This window comes from Convolutriloba macropyga, unplaced genomic scaffold (assembly GCF_964194025.1).
Source record: "Convolutriloba macropyga unplaced genomic scaffold, txConMacr16.3 SCAFFOLD_1426, whole genome shotgun sequence".
NCBI lineage: Eukaryota > Metazoa > Xenacoelomorpha > Acoela > Convolutidae > Convolutriloba > Convolutriloba macropyga.
Window position 1 is genome coordinate 30,001 of NW_027450880.1, and position 1,208 is coordinate 31,208.

At 40.1% G+C, this 1,208-nt stretch overlaps 1 non-coding gene across 1 annotated transcript in view; it reads right to left on the reverse strand.

Moving 5' to 3' along the window:
• Positions 1 to 664, reverse strand: part of LOC142356236 (large subunit ribosomal RNA) — a 3,522-nt gene extending 2,858 nt beyond the window's left edge. Inside the window, exon 1 of the ribosomal RNA XR_012761384.1 lies at positions 1 to 664. This exon is cut by the window's left edge and continues 2,858 nt beyond it. This is a non-coding gene — a ribosomal RNA (large subunit ribosomal RNA).
• Between the last annotated feature and the right edge of the window lie 544 nt (positions 665 to 1,208).

The following is a 1,208-nucleotide window of genomic DNA, read 5'->3' on the forward strand; positions in this document are numbered from 1 at the left end:
TTGCAAGCAACTCACACTCCTTGGTCCGTGTTTCAAGACGGGCTGTAGAGAGCATTGAATAGGAAGTTGAGGTCAGACAGGCAATCAAGATCAATTTATCTCATTTTGTTTAGAATCAACAAGAAGAATTCCGAGGAAAACTTCTGCTCGATTCATTAACAAGATTTGCCAAAAGACGACAACTACACTACTCGGTAGCCGAGAATATAATATCAAGGCATTGAGTATGGTAACGCTCACTCCAGTTCCCCTTCAACAGTTTCACGTACTTTTCACTCTCTCTTCAGAGTGCTTTTCAACTTTCCCTCACGGTACTTGTTTACTATCGGTCTCGCTTTATAATTAGCTTTTGGAGAGACATATCTCCAGCTTCGAGTTGCACTTTCAAACAACTCTACTCATAGGAATGAGCCATTATGACTGGTATCGAAAATGACCTTTACAGGATTTTCACCTTCTTTGATGCTACTTTCCAGTAGACATCAGGACAAATTCACCAGTCTAGCATCAAACCATACCGGACACCGAGAAATGTTGCCATTTCTCTTCCCGATGAGCTTTTCCCTGTTCATTCGCCATTACTAAGGGATTCTCAGTTGATTTCTTTTCCTCCCCTTACTGATATGCTTAAGTTAAGGGGGTTCTCTCGCCCAATTCAGGTTATGTAGTTGATTGTCTCTTAATTGGTTCACTGACCAATATGAGACAGAAACCGATTCAGCAGTTTTGTTCGCTACTACTATCAAACACAGGTCGAAGTTTCCATTCAGTCATTAATTCCAACTTTCAAATGTTGTTGTTTCAGCTTTCGCTTACTAGAAGCAACATAATACTCGCTGCAATACAGACCTCGGGAAACCCTCACCGTGAATAAGGTTCACTCACATATTTCACTACATTTTGCGTGGGATTGGAGATGAGGCTACTCGTTCTTGCTCAGTACTAGGCTGAAAATTAACGAAACTTCGTTACAAACGTTCACATGTTGATGTTTCCGCTTTCGCGTACTCGAAACAACATAATACTAGTCTTTGTAATTTAGTTTCATAATTTCAACTGTTCTCATGCAGAATTTTTGCTCATTCTTATCCCAAATTTTGACCTGGCTACTAGTTACACTCCTTGTACTTATTGCAAAATGACCACAAATTTCAACAGCTTTCACATGTTGCTGTTTCGGCTTTCGCTTACTACAGTCAACATAATAC